This window comes from Microcebus murinus, chromosome 5 (assembly GCF_040939455.1).
Source record: "Microcebus murinus isolate Inina chromosome 5, M.murinus_Inina_mat1.0, whole genome shotgun sequence".
Classification (NCBI taxonomy): domain Eukaryota; kingdom Metazoa; phylum Chordata; class Mammalia; order Primates; family Cheirogaleidae; genus Microcebus; species Microcebus murinus.
This window is the reverse complement of record NC_134108.1, coordinates 72,491,580-72,517,200: the sequence shown is the minus strand read 5'-3', so window position 1 is coordinate 72,517,200 and position 25,621 is coordinate 72,491,580. Positions and strand designations below refer to the sequence as shown.

The 25,621-nt window shown below is 35.2% G+C and overlaps 1 pseudogene; it reads right to left on the bottom strand.

Moving 5' to 3' along the window:
- The window catches only part of LOC105873860 (protein phosphatase 1 regulatory subunit 3C-like), a 32,907-nt pseudogene extending 8,706 nt beyond the window's left edge, over nucleotides 1–24,201 (bottom strand).
- Nucleotides 24,202–25,621: the final 1,420 nt, after the last annotated feature.

The window sequence follows — 25,621 nt, the reverse complement described above, 5'->3', positions numbered from 1 at the left end:
TTTGTTTCTTGCTGGTTTTAATATTAATATACTGCAAGAAAGGCATTTAAAAAATTTCAGTCTTCAGGCTGAGTTGCGATTTTATAGAAAAGATATGACGATGAGCTTTGGCTTTACTAATAAGAACATTTGGTTCATGAGACTTCTCAAGAAAATTCCACATTTAGGGACTAAATACAACTTATGTTTCCAGAAATTTCTTATCCTCCAGTCTCAGTGAGAAAGTAGCTAGACCATTTGTCAACAAAGGAGAGCATTTCTGCTGAGGTAATTTACTAACCAGACACCGAGATGGTCATCTCATGCCAGGGTGTATTCTGCAGCCAGAGACTACACCTTCTATTTCAGGTTTTATGACAAATCTATGTTTTTAGAGCAGCTTCAGACACTGAAATTGGTGAGACACTGTTTTTAAACAGATAATATATCTGGATTAGTTCACCTCAAAATAGGTCCAGGAAACACCCTCCCTACTTCAGACACTAAATCTAATGCAGGTTTTCTCTTGGAGGTTCTTTGCTTTTAACATCACCCATCCCAGTCAATGACAATTAAATAATCTTAGTTAAGTTCAGTAAGCCAATTTAAAGGAACTACTATGGGTAATTTAAAGGCATATAGAGCTCATTTTTCTGAAGTTGTTTTTTCGGAGGGCCAATAATATATGGTTTTTCTCGATGAGAAATTAAACACTTGATCTAAACTTTTGCTTTCATGGAATTTTTGTGGTGCCTTGGCTGTAGTAACAACTTCAGGTCACTGAATATTCACTCCATGGAAACCATTATTGACTGATCATACCACATAGTAAAACTATGTTTCTCAAATATGTTATTCATTAATGTAACCATAATCATTTAGAAGTATAACCATCAACAAAATCTTAGATGAAAATGATTTAAGCATTTTTAGGGAAATGGAAGAATATACATGAAAATGGAACTCCTATTTTAGCATGAGGACCTACAATATACAAATATACACAACCTTTGCATATTCTCTACTTAAATTTAATCCCACAATAGCATCACAAAATAGAATTGATCATGTTTTATGAGAAATAGAAACAAGGTATAGACACACCCAGCTCTTTGCCCAGCTCACTGAGTCCAGGTCTGTCTGACTCTAAAGCTCCACGCTTTTTTCAAGAAAACTCATTGACTTCCAGCTAAGTCATTTTTTTCACTTAAAAATTTTGTTTTTATTGGGAAAAATACCACCCTCTATTTTATCTGAGAGTTTGGGGAGGGGATTGAGACAACTAAAAAGCATCAGTAGAGGAAAAAAATTGTTTTCCTTCTAATATTTGAGTCTCTCCTTGAAATTGGTTTGATTTAAGCATAATTTTAATCAAATACTTACTTTTTAATAAGAATGAAAAAAATAGAAGAGAGTACATTTCTATAAATTTAAATAAAGCAAAAAAGTATATGACAGTTATAGAAGTGAGATATTCAGTCTTATTTTCTACACACCCCTATAGAAAAAGCTTTTTAAAAGTTTTATTTGTTCATTTTTAATTATTATGGGTAAATAATGGTAGCATATCTTTATTGGGTACATGTGATATTTTGATATAGGCATACAATGTGAATTAGTCATTAGGGGTTGTTGGAGTATCCATCACCTCAGGTATTTACCATTTGTGTTAGAAACATTCCAATTCCACTCTTTTGGTTATTGTAAAGTATATCCTAACTCATTGTTCATTATTGTCATTTTGTTGTGCTATCAAACATTGTTCATTCTGTCCAACTATCTAAAAGTAGTTTTGCACCCATTAGCCATCCCCACTTTATCCTCCCCTCCCTGCTATCCTTCCCACCCTCTAGTAACCAATATTCTAATCTCTGTCTCCATTAGATCAATTGTTTTGGGTAATTAGCTCCCACATATGAATGATAACATGTGAGATTTGTCTTTCTGTGCTTGGCTTATTTCACTTAATGTAATGTTCTCCAGTTCCATTCCTGTTGTTGCAAATGGTAAGATTTCCTTCTTTTTGTGCCCATATAATATTCCTTGTGTATATGTACCACAATTTCCTTATCCATTCATCCATTGATTGATGTTAAAGTTGATGTCAAATTGTGGCTATTGTGAATAGTGCTGCAATAAACATGGGAGTGCAGATATCTTTTTGATACACTGATCTCCCCTCCTTTGGAGCTATACCCAGCAGCAGGATTACTGGGTCATATGGTAGTTCTAGTTTCAGTTTTTTTAGGAACCTCTATATTGTTCTCCATAGTGGTCACACTAATTTACTTTCCCAGCAACAGTGTATGAGGATTTCCCTTTTTTCACATCCTCACCAACATTCATTATTGCCTATCTTTTGGATAAAAGCCATTTTAACTTGGGTAAGATAGTATCTCATCATCATTTTGATTTACATTTCTCTGATGACTAATGATGTTGAACATTTTCTTATATACTTGTGGCCATTTCTATATCTTCTTTTGAGAAATGTCTATTCAGATCCTTTGCCCATTTTTTAATCAGATTATTTTATTTTATTCTATTGAGTTGTTGGAGCTCTTTATATATTCTAGTTATTAACTCCTTGTCAGATGAGTACTTTGAAATATTTTCTCCCATTCTGTGGGTTGTCTGTTCCTTTTGTTGATTATTTCCTTTGCTGTGCAGAAGCTGAAAAAGCTTTTTTTTAAGGCAGAAAAGGTAAGACAAAGTTAAATATGCATATCTGAGCAAAAATGCTAGGGTATGGTAAGTGGAATTTAAGCTATCTTAACTAACTCATGGTATTAATGCAAAAATAAATTGAGCTTATTTTGTTTTAAAGTATGTCCAAGTGCCTTCAATATATTTTGGTGAATATATATTTATATGTTTACATATTAAATTCATTCTCTTTACCTGTCTTGATATATAGAGATAGATCCTAATAAAATTAAGAAAGCTTGACAGAGGAGAGAAACATTTTCATTCATTAAGAATAACACAATTGCAAATCTGTGATTGACATATGAACTAATAAATCTATATTTTATGGTAGTTATTAACAGAGGTAGAAGTGAGGAGAACAGAAGAAATCTTCTAGTTGTGTCCTCCTGAAATTATAAAAACTCTTTTCCTAAAAGTCAGAACCAAAATGACACAAAGACAATGGCCTGAGAGAAGTGGATTAAACACAAATTATATTATTTCTTAAACATACCAGGCTTTTTTCCCCTTTAATGAAATATGCCTGTGTAGAAGTTCAGTTCTTTTTGCAACCTGGATATACCCTAGTTTAGATTGTGCAGTAAAACTGGAAGCTCTTAGAGTCTGTGGGAACATGGTTTTATTGGGTAGTGAGGAAAGCATGCTGATGGATCATTATTCCTTCAAGTGCCACTAATATTAACATCACTGGTGTCATTATTCACTGAGTGGTGTATAAGAGGAGCCTTTTTTTTCCTCCAACTCATTCCACACAGGCATTGGGAACGGCTCATTTCAACAAGGAAGCAAAGGCCCAGGTGTTACTGAAAATGCAGACAGTGTAACTATGGAAATAAATCCAATCATCACTTTATGTCTCCTCCATTACTCAATACCAGAAAAAGAAAAAGAAAAATACCATCTTTTGAGCCATAGCTACCATAAACTGTAGGTAAAACATATACTCTCAGGCACAATTTGCTAATTATATTTTCTTTTATAGAAATGTGTGTGTGTTTGTGTGTGGGTGTATGTCTGGTATATAATTCATTCTGTGTAAATGATATAGAAATTGAAGTATTTTTATAAAAGGAATTCTATATTTTATACTTTTTCTACATGCATAGTAGATTATAACCAACTATTAAGTTTTGTTGAGAGACAAATTTAAAATCAATATACATACAAATGAGCTTATTCTGTGTTAGTTAGGTAACCATTACCACCTATTCCTCACTGTTCTATTGAAAGGGAATAAGTGACAGGAGAAAAATTATTTCTAATATTATTTATTATCCAATCTGACAACCTATTATGGGTTTTCTCTTAAATTGATTCTAGTTTTAATGATAAATCAATCCCTAAGACTTTGATTCACAGAGAAAAGAAAACCTTCCATAAGATTTCTTTTTATAAAGAAAAATAATAGATTTGTCAATTAAGGTGTCAGTTTTCCTCCTTTACTAACACTTACATTCAATAGCAAAGAGAAAAAACAGGCATTTTAATTCATGATATAGCAGTAAGCTCACTAAAATAACTTTGAAAAATACAAAGTAATCTATCATTTACATTAGAAAAAAATCTAGATTTTTTTACATTATTAAAAATAATAAAATTACATGTTTTTTCAAATTTTTGCTGAATTTGTATAAAATGCTATCCTAACTTTGCAGCCATGAGGACAACAAGTTGATGTATGGCAGCCAATAAGACCAGACCTGTTGGTCAACTATACAATCATTTTTGTACAGTGGTTCCCAATCCTGGTCCTCCTCATTTTTCTGGGACTTTTTAAAATTACAAGAGCTCAGGTTACATCTCAATTAATTGAATCAGAATTTCTATCTTTGCAAAACAGGCATGAGAATTTTCTATAATGGCCGAGCAGTTCTACCTTCAAGCCAGGGTTGAAAAGCAGTATTGTTTTTCAATATAAGAAAATGAGTTTGTTAAAGGGTAAAATATAAAGTAATCTCAAAACTCTACTGACTTATCCAGTGGATTGAGTTCTAAAACCCTTTTAGATAAGTGAGAGACTTTTTTATCAGTAATCAATCTCAACAGTTGACCGTTTTCCCACATAGGTCGAGAAGCTACTTAAGTAACTATGTTTAAATGGTGGAAATGCGGCAAATAAACTGCTGTATGTTGAGTAGCTTTTCACATATTGCATTAAAAAGCTGGAAAATGCATTCACTTATTCATCAAAAACTTCTGTGGACTTAATGATTACATGTCAGGAATTGTTCCCAGATGGAATCATGGGATTGAGTCAAACATGATCTGGCAATTCAAGTAATTTACAGTGTGAATGTGTATGTTTATTCAACATATATAATTGAGTTCCATTATATATACAAAATTATTCTAAGGAGAGATACCTCAAAACAAGAGATAAAAACTCAATACTCTTCAGTTCAAGGTATGAAGACTTCCTAGCTTGTCCTATGGATCTTGACATGAGGAACCACAAATTGCAAATTTAATAGGTTATTTTGTATCAAAAGGTCAATTATGAAGCGCCTAGAATTTTTCAATTATATGAATATATTCTCTGGGTTCTTCTATGACCCAGACAGTATTATTTTTTTTTTTCTATTGTGGATTTTGATTCCCATCCACCCCACCTCAGAAATTGGTTTTATTTGATGTACCCAAGTCTTAAAATTCTCAATAAAGAAAAAAATTTCTTTTTATTAATTTCAGCATATTATGGGGGTACAAATGTTAAGGTTATGCATATTGCCCTTGCTCTCCCTCCCCCCTCAAGTCATAGCTTCAAGCATGTCCATCCGACAGATGGTGTGCATCACACTCGTTATGTATGTATATACCAATCACCTTCTCCACCCTTCCATCTGCCCGACACCTGATCAATGTTATTCCTATACGTCCACTTAGGTGTTGATCAGTGAAACCAGTTTGCTGGTGAGTACATGTGGTGCTTATTTTTCCATTCTTGGGATACTTCACTGAGTAGAATGAGTTCCAGCTCTAACCAGGAAAATACAAGAGGTGCTATATCACTGCTGTTTCTTATAGCTGAATAGTACTCCATTGTATACATATACCAAATTTTCTTAATCCACCAAACAAACAAAAAAACCCACCATGCTCTGAGGAGCTTGTTTTCCAGGGGAAAATAGGAAATAAGTATAAATAAGTTAAAGATAGGAAACAGTAGATGTGGAAAAACATGAAAGCAATGAAAGAGGATTAGGAGCTTGAGTAGGAAAAGAGTTGAGGACAATGTTAAACGGGATATTTAGGAAAGGCCTCATTGAGAATGCGACACTTAAGGAAATACTTTAAGGGGAGAATGAGTAAGCCATGGGATTACTTGGAAAAGAGAGTTCCAGGTATAACTCTCCTGGAGTTCCAAGTATGAACTATGTGGGTGGTGAGCATGGGCCTGGGATGGAAAGTGAATGGCCTTTTGTACTATGCTGAGTAGTTTAGACTTTTTCATATAAGCAATGAAGGAATACCAGAAGTTTTTGGGTAATCTGGAAACACTGCAGAAGGTTCTTATCCTGGTCACAGTCTAGTAGAGAACATAAATTAATTATTTCCAGTTATGGTGAGAGAGCTATAACAATAGTGTAGTCTGAGTGCAATAGGACTGGAAGGAAGAGGGAAACATTTAAGCTAAATGGCCTATATCAAGAAATCCCAAAACAAATGCTGGCGAGGATGCGGAGAGACAGGAACACTCCTACACTGCTGGTGGGACTGCAAATTAGTGCAACCTTTGTGGAAAAGAAGTTGGAGATACCTCAAACAGCTAGAAATAGAAATACCATTTGACCCTGCAATAGCATTGTTAGGCATCTACCCAAAAGAGCATAAGACATTCTATTATAAAGACATCTGCACACGAATATTTATAGCAGCACAATTCACTATTGCACAATCATGGAAGCAGCCCAGGTGCCCATCAATTCATGAGTGGATAATTAAAATGTGGTATATGCTCACAATGGAATATTACTCAATCCTAAGCAATGACAGTGAGCTAGCACCGTTTATGCTCTCCTGGATTAAGCTTAACCCTGTTATCCAAAGTGAGGCAACACAAGACATGGAAAATGGGCTCCACATTTACTCGCCATCAAATTGGTACTGATTGATTTAAACTTTGATTTTCAAATGGTGGCAATACCCACCAGAGATTCGGTGGGGGGGACCCAATCTTAGGGATGGAATGAGCATTCTGGAGGGGGAAGGCATAACTCGAACCCTTCTTAGGGAGAGGCAAAGATATACAATGTAACCAAAATGTTAAAAAAAAACCAAAAAACTAGTTCAACCTCTGTGGAAAGCAATATGGAGACACCTTAAAGCGATACAAGTGAATCTACCATTTGATCCAGCAATCCCATTGCTGGGCATCTACCCAAATGATCCAATGACACTCTACAAAAAAGACACCTGCACTCGAATGTTTATAGCAGCACAATTCATAATTGCAAGGCTGTGGAAACAGCCCAAGTGCCCATCAATCCAAGAATGGATTAATAAAATGTGGTATATGTATACCATGGAGTACTATTCAGCTCTAAGAAACAATGGTGATATAGCACATCTTATATTTTCCTGGTTAGAGCTGGAACCCATACTACTAAGTGAAGTATCCCAAGAATGGAAAAACAAGCACCAGATATATTCTCCAGCAAACTGGTATTAACTGAGTAGCACCTAAGTGGACACATAGGTACTACAGTAATAGGGTATTGGGCAGGTGGGAGGGGGGAGGGGGGCGGGTATATACATACATAATGAGTGAGATGTGCACCATCTGGGGGATGGTCATGCTGGAGACTCAGACTTTTGGGGGGAGGGGGGGAAATGGGCATTTATTGAAACCTTAAAATCTGTACCCCCATAATATGCCGGAAAAAAAAAGTTACGTATAAAAAAACAAAAACAAAAACAAAAACTTTCTAGCAGGTGGTGGGCAGGCAGGAGTGGGGAGGAGGAAAGGGATGTATGTTTCCATAATGTGTGTGATGCACACCACCAGGGGATTGGACATTTCGGGGGGAGGGAGGGGGCAGGAGCAATATTTGTAACCCTAACAATTTTTGTACCTCCATAATGCGATGAAATTAAAAAAAAAAGAATGGCTTCATCAAGGAAGTAATCCTTAAACTGAATCTCCAGAAATTAGTAAATTTCTTTCCATCGCACATGGTGAAGAGGAATTCCAGCCAAGGAGAGTTACAAAGGCACAGACATCTTAAAGAGCATGATAAATTAGAGGATGTAAAAGGCTTGTCCAAGCACAAGGAATAAGCAGAGAAAGGGAGAAGCAGAAGCCAAGTGCAAATGCTTTTACAGAGTTTGAACATGGTGCTGTGGGCAACGAGGATTCAATGAAAAATATTAAGTGTGATCATAGTACACTTAGATCTGTATTTTCTGTACTTTATAAGGCTGTTCTGTAGCAGTGCTGAGGGAGAATTGAGATTCAGTGAGACTAGAAGAAGGAACACTGGACAGTAGACTATTGAAATAGTTCAGGACATAAAGAATTGCAGTAGATCAGGAGTAGTTGTAGTGCAAAGTAGACGATGAATTCAAGATATCTTTCAGAGACTAAAATCTATTCTATTTGGCGACAAACTATATGTACTTAAGTAAGGGAGAGGGAGGAATTTCAGGTTTCCATCTTGGTCTCTTATACAATGTAGAGAAAAAAGAGCAGGTGAGATAATGAGAGTGGGAAAGAATCAGTTTGCTTCTGAACATATTAAATTCCAGATGGACCTTCTAGATTTAAATGTCTCATAAGCAACCTGAAATATGCATTAAGCTGGAATAAAACTGGCATTCAATAGATGTTTTTTCGATGTTGAGATGAAACATTTTAAGTGAAATGTAATTGGTCCAGCCTAACTTGCCACACTTGCAGTATGTTCCAACTCTTCAAATATAAGTCTTGCACTTATATCACATGCTCTTTGTATACTAGATAATGCATTCTGTCTCCTACCACAGCTTCCAGTGCTAAATTCTATAATACACAACATACTTGTGGCCAAGAACAAAAATCAACAGTGCAACGAGTGAAAAAATGGCTCTGAATCCTCTCCCTGACAGAACCCACATGGGGTGCCACTTTTCTTTGGTACAATTTAAAAGGCATACTTTCACTTCATTTTGATAAATGTTTAATCTCTATGCTTGACTTAGAAAATTTTTAATTTAGATCTAATTGCTAAAGACATAATACATAAAAGAGAGAGATGTAGTGGTGAAAAATCCATTTTAAACATGGGCCTGAGAAACAGAGGGGCATGATTTATTTAAGCTAATACTTTAAACTAATACTCTGTTACAGTTCTAATGATGTTCTAATGATATTGCTTAGCTACTTCACAGGGTGAATGGAAAAAGTACTTATCCATAGATTTTCATTACGATAAAATATAATTTAGTGTAGTCCATTTAATAATTATTATATGATTAAATAATCCATACAAATAAAATAATTTACTGTGCATTAGAAGGTCATATTAAAAGTAACTCCATGAGAATTTGTGGCATGAATGAGAATATTTTCTATTGAGAAGTTCCTTACTCTTTGGGCTAACAAGAAAATGATATTTATTTCTTGTGGGTCATAAAAACACTTATAACACTCATGAATTTTGAATATCTTTTGTGACTGATGAGAATTAGTAAAAGAATCATGAATTCTATATGAGGTTACATTATAAATTAATAGAATTTAAAATATGTTTTTCTTCCCATTCGTACACTGATTTATTGCTTTGATATCAGTCTCATTAAATAATGTAAATATACTTGTAACAGAAATAATTACATGTCTCAGTATAAGTTCCCTGTCAAAGGAAGAAAATTATTGTGTGTATTTGAGGATACTTAATTCTTATGTATACAATTTGTGCATCTCTCTTAGTGTGTTTATCTAGAAAGAAATGCCACATACTAAACTAAATAATGTAAAATCCTTAGTCTGTTTCCTATTCTTCCTAATACTAATAACTATGAATAAACTCAGAGAAAAAGACCTCATTATTAATAGCATCAAAATTCACTAATATAACATTTAAGATAGGCCATTTATTTCATTAATCCTGACAATCCCACACAGTGGTAATATTATTGACTCTATTTTACAGGCAAGAAAAAATGACACTTAGAAAGAAAATAAATGCTTTGCCCCATATTACACACTTAATAACTGGCAGAGTTATCTTGGCCCCAACCATCTATAAGTCATTCAGAGTTTAAATCTTAGTATTTGTTCTCTACTCCAAAATGCACTGAGAAAATAGCAGGCTGGTGCAGGATGACTATGCTTCTGTACTTCCACCAACAGGATGCGCTCTTTGTGTTATACCATATGAATGGTAATGTCATTTCAGTGACCCAAGCACAGTCTCAGCCTAATTCCTGCTAGTCACTAGCCAGCCCAAGGGTCAGATTTAGAGGTGGTGTCTGCAACTTTGGAGCACAATTATTTATGACTTAAAGGAAAGAAGAATAAATATGAAGTCAGGGTTTCCGAGTTCTACTCCTGATTCTGCCAAGTGACCTCAGTTAATGTTTAGAGAAGTCAAACTAGGTAATCACTCTAGACCTCTCTCTTCCCTGAGCTATGACATGAAAGAGTTGAGACAGGTGGTCTCCAATTTTTCTTTCCAGGCTTTGATGCTTTTCTTTGTACAGACCTAATGGGTCCCAGCAGGATTCAGTGTATGTCCTAGGTTTCACTCATGGAATGAATGGGGAACTTCTACATGCTGCATGCTTAGTACAGTGAAGGAAGACAATGGTATATGGTTTATAAGAGATGTTGAATGACTAAAAGAAAGGTGATTTGGCTTTAAAAGTTGGAGCCTGGCTCAGGATTCAAATGGTGAATGATTCTAAACAAATACTTATTTTATTCACAGCTGTCTCATATCATTTCAGTTGGTCACCATGGACCAAGGTCATGCGCATCATCAAAATCGCTGATGGAAATGTCCTAACACAATTAAGCAAGACCGAAATAATATGTTGCTGTGGTTCTTGATGAAACCTGGATATAATGCATTTGAAATTAGACTCTGCCTTGGAAGAGACTCTAAGTGAATTGTTGAATACAAATCTCATTTCTTGAAATATATGTCAGTAAGCTCAGAATCAGAACTCCAGACCTTCTGAATCTGTCTGATATCTGACTTTAACTAAATGTCTTGAAAATGTCCTTATGGTTACTTTATTAGAAAACAGGTTTGCTATTCATATATTATCACAGCAAAAATTTTCTTATACAATAGGCATATTATTAATGCAGTATCATAGAAAAATGTCACTAATTGCAAAATATTTAATATCAATTATTTAGTTCTACTTATAACCATTATTTGAAACTTTCAGGAGTAATAAGACAGTTTCATTCAGGTGAGCATACTAAGGCAACCCAAGGCAAACAGGATTTCTTGAGTATGGAGAACAAAAATTAATCTTTTCAAGGGGAAGGTAAGGATATTCAAGAACCTAGCTAGATGCAGTTTTAAAAGGACTTATTCTATGTCCTATGAGTTATCTTTAATAAATATTAAGGTAATATTTTCTTATGCTCTCTGAAGTGTATTTCTAATGGAATATCCATACTCACCTCTAGATGTTCTACCATCAAAATGACCCTACCACTAGGATTTCCAGTTTAGTATAAAATCCACCAGGTAACAGTTTTCTTCAAAGATTCTGGAAACAGGGTTGACAATTAAAAGACAAGCAATAGTTTCATATACAGCTGAGGAAAGAAAGAAAGAAAGAAAGAAAGAAAGAAAGAAAGAAAGAAAGAAAGAAAGAAAGAAAGAAAGAAAGAAAGAAAGAAAGAAAGAAAGGAAGGAAGGAAGGAAGGAAGGAAGGAAGGAAGGAAGGAAGGAAGGAAGGAAGGAAGGAAGGAAGGAAGGAAGGAAGAAAAGAAAAGTCGTATTTCAGAAATGCTGCAGATTTCAAAACCACAATGAGATAAAAAAAGAAAAAAAAAAAAGAAATGCTGCAGATACAGAAAAATAAAACTTGAAAAAATCAATGAAGTTTTAAGAACATTCTTGAGAGGACTCTATTCCACTGATGAAGTAGTGGATGCTAGAGCCAATGATAAAGCAATTAGTTGATGCTTTGTTTTTGAGGACCTACAGGCAAGGCATTATGCTATGCTACTTCCTAATCCTGGGGTTAAACGATCCTATTGCTTCAGCCTCCCAAATAGCTGTGACTACAGGCTTGCGTCACCATGCCCGGCTAATTTTTTCTATATGTTTTTAGTTGTCTAATTAATTTAGTTGTCTAATTAATTTCTTTCTATTTTTAGTAGAGACGGGGTCTCACTCTTGCTCAGGCTGGTTTCCAACTCCTGACCTCCTGGCCTCCCAGAGTGCTAGGATTACAGGCGTGAGCCACCATGCCTGGCCCTAATTATTATTCTTATTTAAAAAAATACCAAAATAGTGACCCTCCTCTCACATTTCCTTGACCTTGTGATTGCCAATGACTTCCTCATCTGTCTTACCAACCCACGAAATAAATGAGTTTCTCAAAGAGGTGCTTAAGCACTTTATGCAGGAGCAATTCATGATTTCTAAATACTAGTACAGCCCCACAACCACAACTACAATCACCTCCACCCATTGCTCCACACGGTGGTTGGGAACCATTCTAACATCTCTCTTGTAACCTCCCAAGGCAGAGCTAAAGCTATCTTCTCTTCTGTAGCTTTCTCTTCCCTCCTCATTCCTCTATATATTGCAGTGGAATTCGCTGCCATCTTTCTTGCCACATTATGAAAGTAGGTTGATTCATTTCTTCTCTTTTTATATTCCTTCTCTCTTTGTTCCTTCTTTTTCTCATTCTTCTCTCTCTCTCTCTCTTTCCCCCTTTCTCTCTAAGCATCTCTCTTTCTCTGTCCCTATCCTTCTGCCTCTGGTCTCTGAGCCAATTGACTCACTCTATGGTATTCACTTTTTTGTCTGCAGCATATATGAAAGTACCTGGCACAGAGTAGATACTTTCAACATTCAGGAAATGTTGTTTAATTAAATTGTTCTGCTTTACAAAGGACTACAAGTTTTTACAACCCAGCAGCATTTAATCATGATAATTGACATCAACTTAACCAAATCTGAGGGCACCAGAAATCACACAAGGAGCTTTTGAAAATACAGGTTCAAGGGCCTTACTCCAGGACTACTGAATCAGAATCTGCCTCTCCGGGGAAGCCTAAGAAATGGTATTTTGGCAAAATTCTACAGTGATGTCAATTCTTTCCTAAACCATGGCTTTAAATAAAATATTTTTAGTGATCTTGTGCTGGTAAGAAAATAGGAAGATACTCCTTATGAAAATTTCAGGTCCTTTTCTATTTTATGGGATATCCTATAGCCGCAGTCCCTAAACCCTGTATTGGTCGATGGCCTGTTAGGAAAGGGGTCGCACAGCAGGAGGCTAGTAAGCAGGAGCCCCTGAGCCCCACCTCCTGTCAGATCAGCGGTGGCATTAGATTCTCATAGGAGCATGAAGCCTACTGTAAATTGCACATGTGAGGGATCTAGGTTGCGTGCTCTTTCTGAGAATTTAACGCCTGATTGATCTAAGGTGGAGTCGAAGCAATGATGCCAATGCTGGGGAGCAGCTTCAAATACAGATTATCATTAGCAGAGAGTTTTGTATAATTGTTTATTATATATTACAATTTTATAAATAGAAATAAAGTACACAATAAATGTAATGCGCTTGAATCATCCCAAAACCATGCCTGCTTCTGGTCTGTGGAAAAACTGTCTTCCATGAAATCAGTCCCTGGTGCCAAAAAGGTTGGGGACTGCTGCCCTATTGTGACTTGAAAAGCATCACAATACAAATGCATTGAGCTATCTCATAATTTTGACCACGTCAAACAATAACGTATACTAAAAAGCTGTTAGGGACATAGCAGCTTAAATTATTCAACTATATAGGGAAAATGTTTGGTAGAGAGAAAAATTCTAAAATATATGTCCCTCCTTTTTTACAAAAGTGTTTAAAAGTAAACACATTTCTAACAAAGGTGCTCAGCAAGCTTTTCCAGTTATATTTATGTTTGATGTAGTCCTTATATGTTGTTCTTTTTAACGTGCCAAGTAGAATTTTAAATGCCAATATGGGTCATGGTATTTGCATTTGGGCTTGGACTATTAGAAATCTGAGTCACCCTTTCCTTCTCTTCCTCTTTGGAAGATATGTATATTCCTCTAGTGAGATACCTCTGAGGTAACATGTTTATGTTCAGTTATGTTTTAAATCATCTGTAGGAAAAAGGATGTGCGATTGGAAAGCTGTGATACTAGGCTAGTAAATCTTAGATGTCCAAATCCTCCCTTGTCTTAGTCCCTTTTCCTCCAAGTGAGGTCCCCAAGGAAAATATAAATATAGGGAAAATGGTAAAGCAAAATTCCACTTGCATTTTGTTGAGAAGTGACCCAAATTCAAATATAGCTATCATTAAAAACTGCATGATTTAGGCTTAAGGAGGCTTCTTTCCCTCGTTTCCTAAAACTGGAAACCTAAATCCGACCATTTTAACACGTTTGGACCAGGACATATGGGACTGGGTAATGAAGGTATGAGACTGAGGAGCTCACTAATGACAGATGGCCTGGCCGTCGCCTGGGTGGGAGATATTCCCAGCCTATTACCACAGTGTGAGAGGGAAGGGGGTCAGAAGTTAACTGGTAACTCTCTGGGCTTCTTTGTAGCTAAATGAAAGGAGAGGATAAAGCCAAAGAAAAGCAAAAAGTCAAGCTCCTTCTAGTTCAAGAGAAGATGTTACCATGGAAAGGAGAAGGAGGCAGGGCGGGTGAACTTCAGTAAGACCAGTGAACCAGCCGTCCTGGAGGAGTGACAGGTGGAGGGCTGAAGGATGAAGCCCCTATCTGGTATAAAGAGAAAAGTAGCTAGCTCCACTCTCCTCTAGAGGCCTAAGGCTACAAGTCACTGGGACCTTGCTAAATGGGAGGCATTTTTCATTAGCCACTTGCATGGAAATAAACAAAGACCAACCAAATAAGAGTAAGCAAAGGCTATCTATTCAGAGCTTTCTATAGCAAGGGAGTCAGCCTCTATCTCTTGCATTCAGCAGACTAAAAGGCAGGGTGAGCAGTGGATCAGTTTTATATTGAAAAAGTGTTCAAGTATGCCCTGATTGAAGGCTCTTAGCATACGGAAGATGTAGGTGGGCTAAATAGAAATAAGGCATCTTATGTGATTGGGTAGGAATATATGTTGGCTTTCTCTGGTAGGTCCAGAGTTGGAAGTGGGGACAAAAAATGGAGAAGCTGTCCTTATTAATCAAGTCTTGGTCATTTGTGGTTGATTGCTACAGGTTATTGTTTGGTTTCCTGGATTATTGTTAGAGATATCAGTATGATTTCCTATAGGTCTGATGATGTAGGTTGGGTTCCTGGGCTAGTTATTATATGATCAATAAAGGCTGGCTTCCTGGGCAGATTGCTACAGGTTGTGGATCAAAGTTCTCTTTTTATATGTGGTCTGCCATTGTTTGCATATTGAGTTTCTCACTTATAATTTTGCTGCTCAAAAAAGTGATATGTAAACCAGTGGTCAACTGTGAGCTTGTTAAAAATGTGGAATATCAAGTTCCTCTCCAGATCATTATATCAGAATCTACCAGGTGATTCTTATGCACATTAAAGTTTGAGAAATATTGGGCCATAATTCACCCTTATTGTACCATAAGCAGGTACTTTTCCCATTTTAAAGACCAGGAAACAAAAACTTAAAGGGGTTAATGATTGGCCCAGACATGTGTCTAGTAAGTGGAAGAGCCGGGATGTAAAACCAGTTGACTTTCAAGTTCTACGTTTTGTGCTCAACTGAACAAAATCACTAACTTTTCTCAACAGGAGAAGGACTAATAAGTGCCATAAGGTGATGTAGAACCGTATGGCAGAGGAATGCAAGATAAACTCTTTGGAAACTGCTGGGCAACATAATGAAGTATCAGCGCTGCCTTTGACAAGGTTTCATTCAGGAACATCAAAATTAGTGAGCATTGGGTCCCCAAGCCAAGGAAAATACTGCTGTTATGTGTAATTTTCAGAGGGCTCTCATTGGGCCAAGGACTATTGAACCTTGACCCGAGACATTTCTACCTTCTCATAGGAAACAAATGGATTAATAATCTATTATTGTTATTCTTAAGCAATGCATATGCCTTCAGAGAAAATAAAATCATACAGATTACAACAAAGGTGGAATCATGCAATGTATACAAAATTTCTGAATTCCTTCTTTGTTTGAAAATAATTTTCTTTAGCATTTTTATTCCCTGTTTTAGGAAATAGAGAAAGACTTGCCCTTGGTGTTATGAAGAGGTAGAAAATTGTGATTATATGTTTCATCACTGAAACTGCCTCAAACAAAATTAGGAAGTTATAAAAGCATGTCACCAAGGAACTATAGTCGATACACCCAGTGAAGCTATAAGAGGGATGGAAACTTTTATTTTATTTTATTTGTCCTCTGAAATGGTGACTTGGCCATGCCTAAGAAGCTTAGCTGTGGATGGTAGCAGACCCTTCCAGGTTCCCAACGAGCAAGTGAGCTACAGCAGCTCCTAGAAATACCACAGGTGACAGTTAAAGGCTAATTAACAAAGATTGCTATAATATGAAGTTTAAATTGAAAGTAAGGGTCATTGGACTTAAATTAAATCTTGATTCTTTCTCTCCTCATCTATGCTCTACCTATACTGAGACAAGTCAGGTTGAAACGCAGTTAATTAATTGACAATATTCTTTAGATAAAGGGTTATATATTTTGTAGAAAAAAAAAATGTGTGGCTAAAAGAAAGACTTCTTCTCTAATTTCTATTAACCACATTTGGAGAAAAATAAAGCTTTCTATCCACCCATATTCTTTTCAAAACATTTATAATCAAGGTACCACCCTTCACCTGATGATGATTCTTATAACACTGGATGTAAAGACTCCAAAAATAAGCAATTTAAATACGGAGTGATCACTAAATCCATCAGATGATGGCAGATACCAATTTATTTATTATTTTCTACTATAAAAATACAATAAAAGATATTTTAAATATTTTTTTTATTTTTTAATCCCAATAGAGGAAAAAATTTGATTTTATATAAATAAATAAAGATCCAGATGAACATAGCTAAAATGTTTGTCTAATAAAGAAACACAATACATTCTATTGGGCAAACTTTCATAGCAAAGCTGAAATTTATCATAACAGATATACCAATTTTAAGAAATAATCCACCAGTAAGAGTAAAAAAAGAAGGGAATATTCTAATTTTTCTCACTCTTTCTCTCTCTCTTATACACATAGACACACATAAGTGTGTACATATGTATATATACACACATATATGTCCTATGAACATATATACATAGGTATGTCTTTTCCTGAATACAATTTTAAGTTTTCATTATTTTTCCATGGGATATGTAGTCTCATACTTTACATACAGGAAAAGACATTAGGAAAAAGGAAGCTATTTTACTTCCTCTGAGACCTTCCTCAGGACATTGTGTTCAGTCAGGTTCATGTTTTATTTGTACAGAAAGCTCAATACTATAAAGTCATGGAAACTTTGGTGATTAATTTTCATGCATTTGAATACCAACCTGTAGAGATAACAGACACACCTCCAGGTGAAAGAGTAGAAACGATTCTGTTGGTTATGTCTTTAAAAAGTCTACTAGAGTTTTAGGAAATCCTGGGGCTAAATGAACTTAGTTTGAAAGCTACAAATCAATGTGGCAGCAGAGCATAATTAAGTAGGTTTCATGTCTTTTTGTTCTTTTTGTCACATGTATTCTTAAAAAAAGTTTTCTTTAAAAGTTGTAAAAGCCTCCAGAATATTACAATTTATGTGTTTGATATACTTCTATTCTGCTTAACATCTTTTCTCTAAAAATTTAAATACTTAATATAATTATATTAAAACTATAGATAAAATATTTTTTCCAAAGTAGATAGAGCAGTAATGACATTGCAATAGAAGACACATAGGAAGCCATAGGGAAAAGCCTTAGATGCCGGAATTCCAAATGACACCAAGCAAAAGTTGTGTCCACATGCATCCCCAGTTGGAAATGCTTTATTATTAATGGGAGAAAAGTAAACATACATATAGCACAAACATCATCCAACAAGTAAAAATCCCAAAAATGACAGAAAGCATTTTAATTTCAGACTCAGTTTGTATCACTTACATTTATTAAAGAAGTCAAATTGCAATGTTATTTTTACTTTATGAATTTTCCTTGTGGTATTGAAACCCACAGAAAGCATCGTATTTCCACTTTGACTGCAAATTCGGTAGTGCTGAGGGATACTTAATAGGTGCTTGTGGTGGTTTCAGGGTAAATTCACAGAATGTAGAATCTTGGATGAGTCACAAAGACAACATCTTTAAGTACAATGGAAAATGGGTTACATATGGTGAGCATTTTTCCCATTAAGATGATAGACATCCTAAAGTTCAGTAATATAGAAAATAACTGGATATAATACTGCTTCATCTGTGATCATAGAGCAATAATTCATTCATCCTGCATTTAAAATGTCCTATGCTCTAAGCAACAGGTACATAGTTAATTGAGCTAAAAGGTTATGATAAGGACATAGATCTAATTTGGAAAACACATGTTTTGTAATGCTTGTGTTTCTTTCTAATTTACAGAAGAATAAAGCAATAAGAATTTTTGGAAAAGGCTCTAAATGAGACTTTCTCACTGCAGAATCTAAAGCTTAACCAGATCCACAGCTGATATTGTTTCTAAATGGAATGAACTAAATACTGACTATCAAAACCTGAGTGCAATTTCTTCAAGTGGTACAAGCTCTTTTAAACCTATTTCTCAATAAGACTCCTGTTGAACTTAGAAGCAACGAGACAAAGAGGGAAAAGTGCTGGGCAGAGAGTCAGAAATCTCAAAGTCCTGCTACTAACAATTTATGTAGTTTAGGGCAGGTCACTCACTTTACCTCACAAGTTCAGGAAAGGTGGTGTTAGTGTTTATCTCTAAGTCATATGTTTTATGACTCTATTATTTCTTGAATGCTTCATCTTTACCATAATAGTAATAATATCAATAATAACAATAATAAGTTAGAACAACACAACAATGGAAGTCAGGCAATTTATGTTCTAATTATTTCTCTAATAGGACATTGTGGAATGATCAAGCATGAGTTACTTCTCTAGGTCTTAGTTGAATTTTTTTCTTTTTCTTTTTTTCCTTTATTTTTTTCTATTATTTCTTTATTTATAGTATGGGTGACAAGAACAATGCTTTTATAATCAAATTCTACTTAACTCTAAGAGGCAAAGCTGAAAATATTCACTTATGTGCAGGCCCACACACCCATACCTAGATATACAATAGTTGAAAAGCAAAATGAAGCAACATGCCTACTTAAATATGTATTTTTCCAAATATAATATCCTGGAGCCCATTAATGTATTGAATAGTCTTGAAAATCAAATATCTTGTTTTGTGTTGACCACCAAAGGAAACATGGCCTGACATTTCTATTTCATTGAAGAATATCTTGAGATTTTTCAGGCATTTGGCTTTAAATATATCTTCCTACAAACACTTATATAATGAACCATAAGGAAAGGAATTGCATGATTTCCAATATTTGTTTTATCAATCTATTTGTTTTTACTGAATGACTTTACAATAAATAAATTATAGAATCAAACAAAACTGGTGCTAGTAGCATTGCCTTTTTTTGTTTTATATACTGAGATTTCATGGAAAATTTTAATGTGACTAAAAGAGTCATATTTTTTTAGCTTGAAAATCTTGAATAAACTGTTCTATAAATTCTCTTTTACCTCCAACTTTGAATAACTTTAAACAATGGGCCAGAGAAGAGATCTAAAAGTTACCTTAAAATATATGTGGAGAAAGCAATTTTATATTCTTTATCAAGGGTGGCTAGCTGATGAGTTTCTTCTGTGGAAGCTTTGAATGTAGAGAAATGCCATTCTAATCACTGGAAAATCCTGACAGGAATCCAAAGTCTTTGTTGGTAAAAGAATACTTTTTAATCCATAAGAAATTCCACACCAAGCTAGTTTCTTCTAGTGGAAACAGAAAATAACTGACTGGAGGACACTTTCCTGGGAAAGGAATATGCCCATCGTGAAATAGTAGAAACAACTTCTCTACAGTAGCAAAAGGTAGCAAATGCTTTTCTGGCTATTGTTTTACTGGGGGAAAATGGCACGACCTTAGTCTGTTTTAATTTAATGAAAATTATCATGTGTCATTTGTGTAAAGTTTTGTGTACATTTTACTTTGTCACATTATATTAATGATTTTGGACTACCTTGTCTATTTAGTAGTCAAATTCTCATGAAATGGGACACAAGTTTTAAGGTAGAATGGAAATGGAAGTGAGAGGCTGGATAATGGAATTATTTTTCTCTCCTTTCTAAAGAAATTGGGGAATTGAGCAAGAGAAGTATAAATGACAAGTTATCAGGTTAATTCCTTTTTAGATTTGTTCAATCCTAGCAATTCGTGAAGGACACTTATTTGCCATAACTTTCTGAAACAATTAATATTCTTCTTATGAATTTCATCACTTCTAAGAGTTTCTCTTGCTAAGCCATTCTGGGTCTACCCATCCATGACTTTTGGAATGTAACCTTGTTTTCAAAGCTCAATTCAAGTGCCACCTTACCTACTAAAGTTCTTTTGATTCTCCTGGTATTCTAATTTTGCCTCTTTTAAACACCAATCACAGCTATAGCAGTGAGATTAATATGCTTTTAATTCTGTTTCATATTATTATTTTAGGGCTAAATGCAGGGACTTTTTATTTAAAAATGAATAATTTATGTTCTCATAAAAATGAGCAACTATAGCATAGGTAGTGAAAACAGAAGAACTAAAAATGCATTTATATATTCAAAGGAAGGACTGATAAAGATAGAAAGAGAACGTATGAAGCTACAAATTAATCTGAGTAGCAAAATAAAAAACTTAGGATTCTAATCATCAGGGAAATGCAAATCAAAACCACAATGAGATTATCACTTATCTCCAGTGAGAATGGCCTTTATCTCAAAACAATAAATGTCTCAAAACAATAAATGTTGGCATGGATGCAGAGAGATAGGAACACTCCTAAACTGCTGGTGGGACTGAAAACTAGTGCAACCTCTGTGGAAAGCAATGTGGAGATACCTTAAAGTGATACAAGTAGATCTACCATTTGATCCAGCAATCCCATTACTGGGCATCTACCCAAAAGAACAAAAGACACTCTATAAAAAAGACATCTGCATTCAAATGTTTATAGCAGCACAATTCACAATTGCAAAGATATAGAAACAACCCAAATGTTCATCAATACATGAGTGGATTAATAAAAAGTGGTATATGTATACCATGGAGTATTATTCAGCTTTAAGAAACAATGATGATATAGCACCTCTTGTATTTTCCTGGAAAGAGCTGGAACCCATTCTACTAAGTAAAGTATCCCAAGAATGGAAAAATAAGCACCACATGTACTCACCAGCAAACTGGTATTAACTGATCAACACCTAAGTCCACATATAGGAATAACATTTATCAGGCATCAGGCAGATGGGAAGGGGGAGGACAGGATGGGTATATACATACATAATGAGTGCGATGTGAGGGATGGAAGTGCTTGAAGCTCTGACTCTGGTGGGGGTAAGGAGGGGGGAAAAGGCAACACACGTAACCTAAACATTTGCACCCCTATAATATACTGAAATTAAAAAAAAAACATTTAGGATTCAAAAATGTGTAAAGTAACCATCATTTTCTAAAGAGTACATCGTTAGGACTATTTTGGGCATCCAGCAAGGATCAAGGAATTGTGTGTCTTGTGGAAGAGTGGTGACTGCGGCTAGCAAAGAGCCTCCCTGTGGCTATAGCCCTCAGCATGCCTGCTCCGTGGCACTGTGCACATCTCTCCTCTAAGTAGACTGAGAGCTCTTCCAACCAGGGCAATTCATACCATAGGAATCCTACACAATAAAGGAAAAGGAAATGAGTGAATAAAGTAATGCCAAAAGTGCTCATTATTCTTAGTATTTTACTTTACAAAGAGTTCATAAAGTTTCAAATACTCATTCTGAGTAATGAAATACTTTGTTTGTACAAGTTATTTGTTAAGTGATGTCCGATCCAGAGCGTCCCTTCACATCTGCTATCCTGTTAGTAGCTTTATAATAAGTTTTCCGGTTTCTGTGGAATTAAAGCCAGAGAATGATTTCTGCCCTCAATCCATTCCTGTAAATATGGAGCAGCAGTCAAGCATTGCAAACCTGTATCTTTCTGAGACAGATGGACACAAAGTAAACCTGATGAACTTCAGGCTGCTTTGACTCAGTCTGTTTTGCTTGGTTCTTGGTATCCAGACTATCTTTGAGTGACATGATTCAGGCTGAAGTTCTCATATGAGTTTCTTCTAGGACTTAAAGCAATAATGTAGCAACATGAAGAAAATTTATTGATGGGGATTCTGACAGTAGCCTGTTTGTTTACATTTAAATGAAAAAAAAGAGTCCTGTTTCCTTTGTGATCTGTATTATTAAATAGAGCTATTCCAGTAAACGTTAAGAGGAGGTGAGTCAACCCTTCACCAAAATATTTAGAGGTAATCAGTGCAGAAAAACTGCATCAAACATTATGAGATGTTTTCTTTTAATATTTTCTGCTTCCCAAGCTTACTGGTTAGCATTAGAGCAGTAACTGGCTGCAATAGCAACATACCCCCGTGTGCTGGTAAGACTGGAAATGCAATAGCAAGGATAATAGTCTGTCATTCCAGCTTATAGATGTTTTTAACTCCTAAGCAAATTGTATAGTCCATCTTGCTGTGAGTTATTACATGGAAGTGTGACACTTAACCCCTAAGCAAACTCTGTAACTCTATCCTATTGTTGAGTTATTTTTTTAAGGTTGGAATTCAATATTATTCTACTCTCCGTATTTCTGAACATCTAACAATTTCTCTTATCTATAGTAATCACAAAGCATATTTCAAACACTTAATGCTAACCACCCCCACCCCACCACACATACTACGTGTTTGAGACTTGCCATAGCCCTTTGCCCTAGCAACTGTTTCTCAGTCCCAAGAGAGACACTTGGAAAATACAAATATCTGTCATTTTTGCCTAAAGCAGCACAGTAGTTATTTTAAATATGAGGTCTGTGAACTATGTGCCTGGACTTCACTTGGGCTTCTTAAAAAGGTGAATTTCCCAAACCCAACCCTCAATTTATCGAATCAAAATTGCTGTACTGGTTCTGAGAAATCTGCAGTCTCTAATAAATCAATTTCTTTAGGTGATTCTTACATAAACTATATTTTGAGAGGCACTGAATGATACAAAACATAAAGTCTTAGCCCTAAGTATCCTTTCATGCCTATTTATGAAACTAACCAAGGTCACACAAGCAGTATCAAATCTTACACTCTTCTGATTGCTGATGTCCAGTCAACAGGTGTCCCCACCAGCACTCACTACCTCACATGGCCACCACCATCCTGTCTGCTGCTAGCTGTTGAAGGTGTGTTTTTATCTGACTCTGCTGCCAGGGGCCACTGAGAGTGGAAACCTTTAAGTTGTGAGGTAAGAAGAAGAGAGCCCCACTGACCCCCATCACTGGAAGGAGAGATCATAGGTGACTCAACAGCAGCTTGCTCACCAGGTATTAATTCTATCAGCTCAATTCGGGTGATAATATTGTAGCTTGCACAAGTCCCTGTAAAATGAGGCAGAGGGTTAGAAGTTGGAAAGTTCTGGTAAATGAGGGAGGGTGTCAACAGCATCCTTCAGGTCAACATGTTACCGTTTTCATTAAAAGTCATAATTCTCTTCTTGTTTAAATTACAGGCCATTAACATAATTGCTTAGACTTTTAGTAAACCCTGTAAAAGGAAAGATAAACTCACACGCTCTCATGGTTGGGAGAAAATTACTAAAATGATAAGATGATCTGAGCAAGAGTTAATGGAAGAAGCCTATGATTTTTTAATAGGAACCATTTATGGATTAAAGGATTCATTATGTTAGCTATTTATTCAATTTCAGAACACTATAGTTGAGAGAGTTTCCTAGGTTATTAAGTAAATTTCTCCTCTGACTTCTACCCTCTCTTTGACGATCTTGGGATTCATGAAATTCATAATATTAAAAAGCATTCCATTCCAACACTCTGATTATTTCACTACAAAATTCTTCCTTAGGTTGGGTCAAATTTTTCCACTTTCTAAGTTCCACAGCTGGTTCTGGATCAGCTCTCTGGTGCCCTATTATCAATGCCAGTCTCAGACCTGCCAGATAAACCCACCCTATAACTAAAGACAATGTTTATGCACACACCCTAAGATACAGCACACATTCCTCGCCCCTGTGACATTCTCAAGTTCCCTGTGTCCTCACTGTGTTTACCTCTAGAGAAGTACATGTTACCTAGGTATCTCTTAAAATTGGGACTCTGAACTGAACAGAGAATCTTAGGCTTGGCAAGACAGCTAGTTTATCATTTAATATGATCTGGACACTGTTTTTATAATACAACCTAAGATTCCATTAGTTTTATTTCACTCATTACAGTAATATTCACACAGAATGTGGAGTCAGCTAAAACTTTTAAGTCTCTCCCTCACCACACACCACCCTGTGCTGATATTTAGCCAAACCACCCATATTCTATACTGGTTCTTTTTATGTTTTTAAAAAAATATAAATGTAAAACTAAATGGATTTACTAATATAATTTTATCTTGTTGGTTTTAAATAACTTAGTTCACAGAATAGACGTTGATTCTTTTATCTAATATGTAAACTTTCCCTCTCAGCACCATGTCATCCTTAAATTTAATGGATCTGTCATTTTTGGTGGAAATATTGTATGAAGTAAACATTATTGCTAAATTTTCAGACATTAAAACCATTTTCAAAATCTATTTGTGATAAAAAATTAATAGACCAAGAATTATTTACCAAATCATTTCTCCTTGTTTTAAAATACATATATATGAGACATATATCATACATTAATCTATTTAAATTTATTAATAGTTATCTCTACTTTAGATTATACCTAAAGAGCAAGCTTATTTAATCTCATTCAAATCCATCACAATTAGACATTTATTGAGGGCTTGAAATTAATATATTTTAAAAATATTTATTCAGTATTTAAAATAATTATAGACATAGATGCTGAACATATACTAGTCATGATAAAATAGCATAAAATAGTTATAATGTCTGGTCTCATGGAGCACATAAGTTACATTATCATGGCGAAGACAGAAAATCAGTATATATGAAAAAAAGCACATATATAATTAAAATGTGGGACAAATGTGATAGTGGAAAGGAACAGGTAGAGAAAAACAGGACGGATAACCTGGGTAGGTAGGGTGGTCTATACAACATTGTTAAATCCACCCAATACAAAATATTCATTATAAGAGAAATCACTGAAATAGTTTATAATGGCTCTTTGGAACTATGCATTTGTTCAAAGATTTTTGAGGCTCTTTAAATAAGCCTTAAAACATCATTCTTATAGAGTTTTGAGATAATGCATTTTTTCTGAAATATGGAAAAATGATGGCTAAAATTATTATACTACCTTACATAGGGTTCTAAATTTTCAGTTTTTCTGTGGAATCCTTAAGAGAAAATCCATAATTCATAATTGTAACCCTATTTAGTTTGTCATAAGTGTATATCTGTTGCCAAATGATATCAATTTAGGAATAACATTACAAGTTCTTGAAAAGAGGTCTGTGTAATTACATGTTTGTAGTTACGTCCCTTGATATATATTTTACTAGGTATTTCCAGGCTGTGAACTGCAGTACCAGTTTGCT